Here is a 12322-nt window from a genome sequence, read left to right as displayed (position 1 = left end):
TGAATAAATTCCCAATAAAATTCTCAGAAAATTCTCTGTATGCGATATATTTTCCGCAAAAGCAGATTAAAAGAACAATTCGAGAAAGAAATGGTCCATCTTGCAATTAGCTAAATGCGCCTAACTGGAGAATTAAATTAAATACATAAAGACTGGAGTAAATAGGGACAATTGTATTGATATTAAAGAGTAATGTTGTTTACCACTCATAAAACATCAAATTCGACTGCTTGGCCATTATGTTGAATTTTTCCCTAAAGTTAATGCCACAGCATAACATGAACATAAAAAAAGTTATGTTTGCAATAAGAATTTTTATTATATAAAAGAGATGTATTTAATAAGCAGTATAGGAGCTAGCACCCACTTCCTACCCAAAAGTACCTCCTCCATTGGAGCAGCGTGGTGAGCAGTGGTAGTAAGTCCTGAATATATGTACATAATGTATGTATGGAGGAATTTAAATATCTAACAATTTCATTAGAGCGTATCAAATATAAGCTACACACCCACAGGAGGAAGCAGGAGGGACAATAAAGTTAAAATGCAAGGAATGTAAGAAGGAATATCAACGGGAATGTCTTTTCTTGCTGACTTGATTACGTGTAGTTTAGTTCATATATGAAATATACTTTGATTAAGTTTAATTAACGTCGCTATGATGTAACATAATTCCATTGAAGAGCCTCCTCTTCTCTCCCTGCATACCGCAAAATATGAGTCAGATTAAATGAGTTTTTGCTAAAATATACTTCAAAATGAGCACTCAAATATCCCTCTTCCATCATTATTCCGCGCGGTTATATTTTCCTCGTAGATTTTCCCGCGAAAGGTATATAAAATGGGGTTTTCAAACATTAAAATTTTCGGCTATGGCTTTTGGGAAATATTATTGCAAGAGCAAACGCCCGTTTGCTAGTAATTTCATGTGAATACATCCAACTTCCGCCCACAGAATTGCTCCCCCGTGCTTCCCCTTTTTCTTTTATACATAAACCACCAAATTCTTCTTCCATCCCGCTCGCTATATTTCATACCATGGACCTCATATGTAAATTTATGTAATACACTTGAATTTTTACTGCAAAACCGTAACATTATTGAAAATGAAAATCTGCAGAAGGAACAAAAAAGTCCATTGAGAGTAAAAGTGGTTCAAGAAAAGTCATTTAAATTTTTCTCATAGCAATTCCCCCGTCTGCGTATTCTGCGCTTCTTCTAGCGTGGCTACACTGTTCCTATTGGGGGTCTAGCTATATGTTTAAGGGGAAACTTTTGGAATTTATTGAGAGGAAAATAAGAAGAACTATATGGGGTTGATTTCTATGGAAAATTTTTTCGTTTTATTTCTCAAAATTCATGTGTTTTGAGGGATTTTCTTGGTGATTTGTAAAAAAGAATTTGTAACATTTGCCAGTTCTTATAAATTAGTAAACTTAGAACTTTCAGTAAAGATTTTACTAAAGTTTTACGAAAAGTACCTACTTCAAATTAAATAACCTATTTTTAAAATATTTATTTAAAAATTCACCGTAATCCATCAAAATCAATTTCCCAGCCGAAAAGTTTCTCCTTTATTGCAAAGCTTTTTCGCACAATCATAGGTAGCATGCTACCTACCCAGAGCTTTCAGTGAAAAATATGTAGTCACATCGAAATTTGAATCTCATTCAATTCTCCAAAGTTGCGGGAAAAATAACATCATGCAGTATTTTAGAAGCCATAGATGGGTGTTTTACGTTTTATATATGTAAACTTTTATTGTACGTTATATATTGTGTGTATATAGTGAAAAGCACCACTAAACTTTGTGCTTATCTTATTTTGTCATTCAAGAATTCCAGCGATTTCGTGACGTTATGCCCTCTCACGAGCTTTTCTTTCTCTTCACAAAGGCTCTGTGTGAAAATGTTGGAAAATCGGTGTTCACGCAGCGTAGAAGAGTAAAAAGTTCCATACGATGCGGGGGAGTGGGAAGAGATGAATATATGAAAATTGATGACTGTCGAAATTCAGTCGCCTTTTCACCCTCGAGGGCGCACATGAGACTTCTCTTGCTTTTTTTGCACTGCCAACGGCACGCTGAGTATAAATATAGAACAATAAGCTTTATCTTATTATTTTCAAGCTGATACACATTAGTGGCATCTATAGAGGAGCTTCAATGGGGAGGAAATACATTTTGGGGACTCCAGGGGTTGAATGGGGTGGTGGTAAATGATGCCAGAGGAGGATGCTTGCCGTATTACACTGTTGCGGACTCATTGTCTATTTGTTTCGGAAAGGTGAACCGAAGAAATTTATGGATCCTCATAACGGTAGAAAGGACAGAAATCACTTCTCATTTAGAAGGCTACAATCATTGCAAAGGGTGGTGTTTTCGGGGGTGGCTGATTTGTAGCCATATGTATGAAGGTATATATCCCAGGTTGATTGGGAGAAAAAGAAAAGAACGAGAAGAAACTCAGAACTGATTGTCCAAATTGCCATCTCAGAGCTTATTTTATTGAAGAAATTGATTTATATTGATGAATAAAAGCCAATGAGCTATAATTTTTCCTCCATCAAAAAAAGCTTACTCCAAAAATGCACAGATTTTCCACAAAATTAAAATTGTCAGAGGTTAATAAATATATGTATAATGAAAAAAATAAACTTTTTCCAAGTTTTGTTTACAAAATTAACACACTTGGAGGTAATAAATAAAAGAAAGGAATTTTTCCATTTCACATACCCATGTGTGAACGAAAAAAAATAACCCAAACAGCAGGAAAATTAAAAGCTGTGTACAAGCTGCAAAATACAACCACATTTGCTACCCAAAAAAAAGAACCAGAGGAAAAAAAATTGACACAGATGAGCATTTTTGGTTGCCTCAATAGATGACAGATAAATTTAAAAATATATTCATTACGGACTATTTCATTACAGTACGCGAAAGATATTTGCCAAAAAATTTATGAGCCCCCAGACCAAGGATAAATTTTTCATTTTCATGCATCCCCTATAGAGGTGATGTTGAGCGTGAAAAAAATTCAATTAATCACTAAAGCGACTAAAGTACACCCCCACACACGCCTTCACGCCTCGCAGAGAGATGCTTTGCAAAAATGAAAGGCAAACTGCGGGAGAAAATCATCCGTGACGAAGAATATGGTTTAAATTGGGACATTTACCTTAAAATGGTTAGAGAATAAATCCAGTTGAATTGCCAAAGAAAATTCCTTGAGAGTCCTTTTCGCAACCCCTTTTCACACTCTTCTCCCCTTAACCATCTGTTGACTGCAATTTACTGCACAATAGTCGTAATCTTGCAGAGCACGACTTTCGCACCGCACCACATTCGCGGAATAAGGATTAATTTTTCACCACACTCGTTGAGTTTTCTTCCCTTTAAAATGGGGAATCACAAAAGTTTCAGATGAAAGGGTTATAAATTTAAGAGAGAAAGAAGGATAAAATTTGTGATTTGGGTAGATCGTTATTATTGGGATTAATTAAAGAGAGAAAAGATTTTTCGATTATGAGAAGCATTTCATTCATGTTCATTTTAGCATTTTAATCATTTTAATTATAAAATACCACCCGCAGAAACTTGATGAGAAGCTTTATTATATGCTATGTATAATAAACATAGCGCACAATATATCAAAATCAATTAAGCTTTAAAATTCAAGGATTTTTTGTACTTTTTTTTGTTTATTTTTAACCCATTTGATACCGAGGTTTAAATTTCGTTTGTGAATGAGTTTTTTTTTAAATTACATTCTGATCCTATCTGAGCCTTATTTTCCTTACACTCTTAATGAAAATTTACTTAAAATTATGGAAGAGAGAATAAATTGTGATTTTTAGGTTGATACAAACACCATATTTTCATGTAAATTTAAATTATGAAAGATTTTTAACATTTTTTTTAATTTGATTTTTTTTTTCATAATAATTATTTAAAAAAAAATCATTTTATATTAGAAAAATTATGTTCTTGAATTTCCGGTATTGAACAAAATAGGTATATTTTCAAGGAGTTTAGTAGGTATCTCACGATCTGCCCATCCGAAATATTATATTAAAGAGTTTTCAACTTTGGTGAAACAAATCCTTTTTAATAAAAATCAAAACTTTAGCTGTAACTAATGGGTTAAATAAATTCGGTCTTTGTCATTTTTACTATAAATAAATTTCTTAATATTTTATTCTTTTTCTGGAAATCTCTGTCTACGAACACAATGACCCCATGGTAAGGGTGTTATAAATTATTCTTTAAACATTAAATTTTCCCTCAAAAACTTTCATCTAAAGTTTCTATAGGCATAAATTAGAAACTTTTTCATTAAAATTTCACTGAAAAACTTTAAAAAGATTAATTTGTAAAGTTCTTTTCATCTACACACAGCGAGGGATTACAATCAGCACCATTTTTTTAAACCCATATCAATATGCTTAGGGAGCTTTTGGGGGTGCTTAATTGTGTATGATTGTGTAACGTAAAATTTTCATTCATCACTTTATCGGCCTTCCACATCACAGATTTGACCAAATTCACGTGTCCGGAGATTTGTGTAAATGGGTGCTGGGATAGAATGTTTTGTGGCTTTGCCACCCCCCGAAATATGTTTTTAACATGTGAATGATTAATTCAATCAAATGCAAATTCATCACCACAAAGTCTCATTGCTATTCAATGTCCGTTTTAGTTTAATACGTTGTAGTTTGTGTGTACTCAAAGTTTTCTTGATGAACTCCAACCGACCGGACATTTATTATCCTTTCTTCCTTGTTTCATGCTTTTTTTGTGATGATTTATGCGTGTTTAAGAGCGCACAGATTTTGGGTTTTTGTCAACATTATTGCGGAAGAGGGAGGGAGGAGATATTTCGTGAAAGCTGAAGCATTGTAATAAATTAAATACTTTACGAGGGCAACGAAAGACTTTTCCTTCTTAATGTAGCATAAAAAAAGACTGGTTATAAAAATCTACCGATAAAGTGTGTTATTTATTTAAATATTTTATTTTTCAATTTGGGTTAAAAAATAAGAATTTTTTTAAACAGAAATGCTTCTCATAAGAGATTTTTCTTTTCATTTTTTTACAAGAATTTATGTACTGCAATGTTTGGCACTTTTATTTAATTTGGAAGATGAGGAGAAAAAAAAGTGTCAGAACGCAAAATAATGTTAAACAACACTCTTTTTTTTCAGTTAAATGCGACGAGAGCCAATCTGTTGAGGTTTTCACACACAAACTTTTTATCTCAAACCTCCGTGCACTTTGGCACCTCTTTTCGGGGGAGCACCACTCACAGACTTCACGAGCCGCAAAGGGGATTCTCTCGTGTGCGACAGGAGTGGGTGATGACACGCGACTGGCAATGCTATTTGGCACAGAATCCTACCGAAGTCACGCGATGGTGTCTCTCCTTACGGGGGTGAAATGGAACGCGCGCGATGCTGAGAGACTTGATGCGGGTAAAAAAAGCGCGCGTGAGTGATCCAAGAGGAGGAGGATCGTGTGCCACTTTGCGAGCACCGCGATGTGTATGCTAAGAACGACAGAACCCAACTGCCAGGTCTGAATGGGTGATACACTCGCATGACACGGAGAGATGCTCAAAGCCGCTATGGGGATCTCGCAAATGCTTTACTGAGCAGGCGCCCGCCAGCGGCGTCCCGTGCTCCAACCGCGGCCAGATACTTCAGTACGGGATGGGGCTTTGGGAAGCACTGGCACATGTGAAGCGACAGTGAAAGTGGCGCCGGGGAAGTATTGAGAGAGGTAAGTTACATTTTATCATCATGCCTGGTCATTCGCTACTGCGGTGGGTAAATTGGAGTAAACAGATTCCTCCACTTGACCGGAAAAGAGCATGGTGGACGTTCAGGTGATTTCCTTCTCCGCACAATTGCAATCTTCAATACCTCCTCCATTTCTCCTCCCCCACTCGATGGCTCGTCGTTCTTTCCGTCCACAAACCACAACCATCCATTCTTTTTGCTTGCTATATATTGTCCTCACTCACCCTGCATTTGTACCACACCACCCACTCTTTGATCAACCACCCACGAAACGATTGGACAGAACCAGGAAAGAGGAAAAGTAAATTGGGTAGGATGATTCTCCTCAAGCAAAGACTGCAATTACAATTCAATTAAAATCGAGCGTACTATGTAACTACGTTATTCTATGTATATACATTGAAGTCATATGATACTGATTGTAGGTAACTTAAATATAAACCAACCAACACTGTTTACATGCAATTAAATGCTTTGTTTGCATTCTCAAATTACAAGACATGATTTCTAGGTATATTTATATTGAAAACAGACTCAATTTTAATATTATCAAAACAATATCTTTTATAGAAAATTATAAAATAAAATTTTCTTGAGAAGGAAAATGAGTAATAAAAAAATTTAATAATAAGAAATAGACAAAGTGTTTTATTAAATACCATAAGATATATTTTAATTTATGAAAATTAAAGACGAAACTTCTCTGGGAACTTCTTTAATGGACATTGTGTAAGTTTGAACGAAGGAAAATCTCTTTGAAAGTTGAACAATTTTTCTTGACATTTAATTGAGGGAGAAGAATAATTAAATACTTGAGAAAATTGTTGGAAAAACTAAAAGTTTTAAAGTCAAATGGAAAAGCTTAAAGAATACTTTCTTGCTTAGCTGGCTTTTCTTATTTTTTTCCATGGAACAACTTGACATATTGTTTACTGTTTAATGAACTTTAAATTCTGTTAGTAAAATTTCGCGACTGAAAAATATTGTGAACTTAAAGAATTTTTCTCTAAAATCGTAAATATAGCCTAAGCCAAAAGAATTTTCATACGATTTCCACGCAGTATCAATGCAGCTTTCATGCAGTATCCTTGTGAAATATTCAGGATAACAAATCTTCATTCTACCGACAATCTAATATTTTTTCAATGAAATATAGAGCAAGTAAACATGAGTATATTGGAATGCAGACCGCCCCCATTCTAGGCTCGTATAAATCAATTTCGAATGTGGTTTAAATAAACTTATGCTTTTTCAGAGGAATTATTGCTTCATACGCAGCATATCTATAACACTCCCCTTTTCCTCTCTTTTTCTTCTTTCTCTTGCACCTGATTCCCCCAGCCGTATGTTTGAATGTTCTATAGGTACACACAGGTACTCGCTATCGAACGAATATTCTACGTTGATTCCATTAATTTTCCCCAGACAAGGGTTTTTTTTTGTGTAAACGAGGAAAAGTTCTCATAAATGTTGAATGCAATGGCATGCAAAAATTCTACATAACTGCTATTTTATGTTGTTCTAACTAAATTGTATTTTGCTCCAAAAAAAAAAGTACAACCAGTTTTGATTTTTTCCCAGCAAACAAACTTTAAATATGGGTCCACTGGAGCATATTCTTAAAATATATAGCTCTACGTCCTTTTACATATAAAAGTTGAAACATGTTGTGTGCATTTTTTTTGACTGGTAAAATTGCATCAACTATGTATAAAATACAAACTAATAAACAATTTTCCTGAGAATGGAAATTCATCGTTTAGTAAATTTAGTTTGAAACTTTTGCTGGTTGTTATCTAACACAAATGCTTTGTACGTGATAACTTTAAGGGTTTTTCATCTATCTAAGCATGTATTGTATAAGATAAATTTAAGGAAAGAAAAAGGAAAGTTATTGGCTAAATTTGTATTTGTTGAGCTTGATATGAGACATACAACAGTTCCTCATGTTCACTCGCAAGACAAAATGATGCAAAAATAAGGCCTAAAAGATAAGACTTTCTTCATACAATCACTTTAGCAAGAAAAGATGAAAATTGGGGGCTTTCCTTGCAAAAGACGCTCCGTTGTTAACGCAAAAAGGAATTTCTGATCACTCATGTGTCATATGATAAATGGTTTTTCATAGTATAAATTTTACTTTGCAAATATGCTATCGCAAGAATACGGCAAAGGCATCAAAAAGGGTTCACGCGCACGCTTCTTCACTGAAAATTCTAATAATTCTGTAAAATAGCATTTTAGCGTATGTTTTGGGGGAGCTTTGTGTGGGAGTTTCAGTCGTTTCCATCAAACTGACATTCATCCCCTTTAATGAACCATATTTTCTGGGGCTAGATTTTGTAGCTTTGTGTGGTACAAAATGGTGCAATTTCAACGCACCTTTCTCCACACAGACATTTGCCATTTTGAGGCAACTGAATTGAACACCAAATCGATGCGATTTACCTGAGAATTTGGTGGGGGCACCGTGGGAGAGAAGGTGGAGCAATAGATCGCTTACAATCTCCTCGGAGCAATTGTAGTCTCAAAAGTCGACTTATGGCAGCAAATCCAAAAGCTGCATGTCAAGCTACACGCCGGTTGTAAATCTAAATTGCGTTTCGCCTCTGTGAATTAGTGGGGTATTTCTCACCTTGCAAGCAAAATGGAAAACTCCACATAAAATCTCGTTATTTGTCACCTGAGATGCTCATAAATAATGCATTTTGGAATTACAAAGTACACGATGCGCGTACAATTTATATTATACCTATCTCCGTCTATTCGTCACCTATTTCGCATTTTCTATTCCTAACAGCAATAAATTGATCCACTTCGGGTCTCCGATGCTTTATGGTTGAGATCACATTAAAAAACATTGGCTCGTCTGGCACGACCATTGAATAGCAATCAATCAGCGGAAATTATATTTTAAATTCCTATTAAATTGATCAGAATCCGGAGAATTTATCATGAAAAGGGATATTGAATTTAGATGTGGTATCAAAATGAAATTTAAATATTGCATAGAATTATGCTTTTAATGTTTAATAAATTTTCTTTCCCGTGAAATATCTAGTGGTTTGAATATCAATTAATTATTTAATTTTTATCTAAAATATACTTCCTCATTTTAATTTGTTAGCCCTTATGTCCTGGAAAATTTAGACATATTGTTGTTAAAGGCTTCCGGTGTTCGTCAGAGGAAAATTCCCGCTCACCCAAGGAAAAGCAGCAATTTAAGCCAAAGCTTTCGAGCTTAATAGCTGCTCTTCTTCAGTTGGCTGAAAGGACACATTTATTCAAAACATTGAACATAAGTTTTTTACATAAAGCTTTGGTTTAAATTGGTGCTTTTCCTTGCGTGAGCGGGAATTTTCCTCTGACGAACACCGGAAACCTTTAACAACAAATCCATACGTCAGAAAAGAAAAGGAAATTTAGACATATTTTTTTTTTAAATCTCTCGTAAGATTCTAAAAAGAATTCTATACCACGATCAAATTTATTTCATGATTGGAAAGTTATTCGAAGCATCGTCCAAAAGATTCAAAAATCATTTCTTTTATTTTGAGAAATAATTTTGGATTTGACAATAGCTTATTACAAAAGACAAAAAAGAAGGGTTAATATTTAATAAGTTAACAGAAAAGGAGCCAGAAATACCTTCTATAATTCTCTCAGTGTATCAAAATACCCAAAAATTTAACATAAAGGACCAGGCGTCTCCACTGTAGAAGAAGGTAGACTTTGTGCAATAGAAGTGGAGGCGCCTGGTTAATTCTGGCTCAAAATTGAATGGATATGAAGATAGAGAAGCCGAGTCTTACCAGGTGCTTCCACTTTCAAAAACTACACAAAAATGCAAGTAGAAAACACACAATTTTAGACAAAAAAAAAACAAACTAATTGTGGTCATAAAATTTCAAAATATTTATGATAGCTCCCACCACGAATAAAGGTTCTTACCTGTGTTATATCGTGTGAATTTTGCATGAGAAAGTTTTCCGATAAATTTCTCTCCCCCCCCCCCTGATGGATCAACTTTAATGCTTTTTAGAAGGCAAAATTGTGGAGTAAATCAATGAGACTGCATAGACATATTATGTAGCTATATATGTACATAAATGCGAGGAAGAAAAAGTGTGGGAAATAAATAATTCAAGTGTTGGATGTGGCGGCAAAAAAGGCAATCGATGTTGAAAAGTGATAAAAGACACACTTATCACTGTCAGAACACATGTTCTTGTCTAGCCGCATCATCCACATGGTGTTGTGAGTATCAATGTGCAGCAGTGTGGTGTCAATTGCGCATTGCAATTTGCCACGAGTCGGCAAAAAAAGTGTCTCTTTGCCATAGACAAATCAGAAAAGAATTTCCTCTTTTGGTATTTCCTCCAGCACAACATTTTATTTCTATATTGGATGCGTTCTCAGTGCCGCATCTTTCTGCTTGTGTGAATAAAGTACGGAAGAACTTGTAAATAGCATTACGCCCCTTTGCGTAGTTAGAGATTTATTTTATATGTAATTTTCAGAACTAAATAATGGAATCCTGATGGTCATTTCGGAACAATTTATTTCATATTCACACACAATTCGTTGTTCAATCCACCCACACACAAGTCCTCATTTCATTTTGTGTGGGTGTAAGTATGGAAAACCTTTTTAAGTGGTGAACCTGCAAAAGGAAAATGCTCAAGAGAAGAAGCAAATAAGGATTTTAGAAAGTTCACCGAACTCATGTTTACCATTTTCAAAATGTATCCAAAAGCTCTGCGAGAGGACCTTCAATCCCTCTTTGCTACCCTTTCGATTTATGAGGCACCCCCCTCGCCCCATCCAAATAAACCTAGAGTCCCACACTTTCTATATTGCTTTTTGTGGCATTGAGGCTGTTTTTTGTTATTAAATAATTTATTATCATGTGTCCTTTTCCATTTTCAATGTGATTTCACACGTCTGGCATGTCCTTTATAGTCCTTTTCTGCTCTTTTGTCCACTAAACCCAATTCAGAAAGACCAAATCAACACATTTTCCCGGAAAACGACACATATTTATGTTTCCCCAAAGGGAACTCTACCCAAATATATGTATACATACATATCTACTACAAACATAGCTACATATATACCTACACATAGGGTAGAGATAAATTGTTCAATCCGTAATTCAAAAGCAAAAAAGGCACGTTTTTGTAAATCGTAACCTAAAAGAAAAATCCAATGCAGAATTATGTTGATTTAGCATATTTTTGTATTTGATTTGTGCTTTTATGTTTTATGTTGTTCTTTTGGTCAAAAGTTGTTAATTAAGATGGAAAATAGAGGAATGCTAATGCTTCAAAAGTTCAAATTAGTCGTCAACTATGTTTTATGGAATATATCTGCAAATATTTCAATTTAATTTAGGGCAATTAGGATAATTTAAATTTTGGGATTGATTTTTCCAATTTCATTCTCTTTGTTCACCGTCAAAGCTCACTTAGAAATCAATATAAATTAGCCAATAACTTTCTAAAGGTAATTTAAAGGGAGGGTTGTGTAAGAAACCCCACAAATTCACTAAACTTTCTGCTTGAGAAACTAAAATTTCTCCTCAAAACTACCAACCAACATGGTTTTAATTACATACCTACATACATAAATAATAGCTCCATGAATAGCTCTATATATAATTGAAGCTTTCGAACATCTCAGGGTGGGCAAAATCTAAAGTCGGTGATGCGAAAATAAGCGCAAAACTCTTCCAAAACATGGGAGGTGATGAAAATTTTTAGAGAGCTTTGAGTCAAGACAGAGTCGACAATAAATATCCCAATTCTCGGTGTGGATCAGTCAAAACGTGAGAACCTTTTTCAATAAAAGAACACGATGACTTTCCTTTCCTTGTGCCCTTTTTAGATTAACATTCATGAATATAAATTTATAGGCAGAGGGATTTGGTGGTGAAGGCAAAAGGAATTTCTCATCGTCACCCGATTAATTTCCATTCTTTTGCACCAAATACAAAGCCCCCACAATGGGGGTGAAGGAGTTACCTGTCGGGACTTTTAACAACTTCCCTTTTATCTCTTTTGGCACAGAAGAAGAAAGTAAATTTTGTGGGAATTTCCTCTCTATCTGGGGAGAGTCTGGTGAAAATGGTGAAAATGCTTCAAGATGTGAAAATCATTGTGTAGGTAATTTAAAAGATAATTATTTATCCCGCCAAATAAATTGACTGCAGACTTTGCAAGAAAGTCTGATGATTTTATGACCTTTCGATCTTTGCTCTCTCTTGCTTTTTTTCGTCTGAAGAGTTTTTAGAACAATTCTCCCAGCCACAGAGAAATACTTCTTTGGGTTTTTTTTCTGTTGAGCTTTTGCCATGAGGTTTGACGGTCTGGCGCGAGCAGAAGCACCCCCAGAGAAGATACACAGAGAAAAAAAATCATTGCAGACTGATGAAGTGGATTTTTGTGCGGGGGGAGTGTGCACGGAGTGGATTTTGTGCCAAGCGTACGAGAGAAAATTTCGGGCAATGGGTGAAAACGGCAGAAAG

At 35.0% G+C, this 12322-nt stretch overlaps 2 protein-coding genes across 5 annotated transcripts in view; one reads left to right on the top strand and one right to left on the bottom strand.

The window, feature by feature from the left end:
* LOC129790790 (monocarboxylate transporter 12) overlaps positions 1-5569 on the bottom strand; it is a 79908-nt gene extending 74339 nt beyond the window's left edge. Inside the window, exons 1-2 of one of the 3 annotated variants that reach the window (XM_055828514.1) lie at positions 5095-5569; positions 3177-3391 (exon numbers count right to left, since the gene is read on the bottom strand). The gene's annotated coding sequence lies outside the window, so the exon portion shown is untranslated. Of the gene's footprint in view, positions 1-3176 lie in introns of all 3 variants that reach the window. The other 2 variants (XM_055828515.1, XM_055828513.1) reach the window with 2 other exon arrangements.
* The window catches only part of LOC129790795 (glutaredoxin domain-containing cysteine-rich protein CG31559-like), a 383040-nt gene that overhangs the window by 62196 nt on the left and 308522 nt on the right, over positions 1-12322 (top strand). The gene's annotated exons all lie outside the window — the stretch shown is intronic.

The sequence above is a fragment of the Lutzomyia longipalpis genome, chromosome 2 (assembly GCF_024334085.1).
Source record: "Lutzomyia longipalpis isolate SR_M1_2022 chromosome 2, ASM2433408v1".
Lineage (NCBI taxonomy): Eukaryota > Metazoa > Arthropoda > Insecta > Diptera > Psychodidae > Lutzomyia > Lutzomyia longipalpis.
This window is presented reverse-complemented; position numbering and strand designations above follow the sequence as displayed.